The following is a 299-nucleotide window of genomic DNA, read 5'->3' as shown; positions in this document are numbered from 1 at the left end:
GGAAATAACAAATTCCTAATCAATTTTAAATGCACATCATGAGAGAATTCCAGGTTAACTACACACAAACGAGATGGTTGTCATGATGATCACATTAGATTCTACTAAAAGGAAAGATTACATTTGATTTTTAAAATCATTATGGTATGCTATTCAAGAAATCAAGAATGCACTCATGCAGTGTGGGGAGAGGGTTGAGTAAACTACATACTTCAAACAAAGAATCATATGTTATTATATCAGTCTTTCTTAAACGAAAGAATAGAACAGAAAATTTTCAGTATACAAAAAAAAAATCC

Source organism: Hibiscus syriacus, unplaced genomic scaffold (genome assembly GCF_006381635.1).
Source record: "Hibiscus syriacus cultivar Baekdansim isolate YM2019G1 unplaced genomic scaffold, ASM638163v2 tig00110570_pilon, whole genome shotgun sequence".
Taxonomy (NCBI): domain Eukaryota; kingdom Viridiplantae; phylum Streptophyta; class Magnoliopsida; order Malvales; family Malvaceae; genus Hibiscus; species Hibiscus syriacus.
This window is presented reverse-complemented; position numbering follows the sequence as displayed.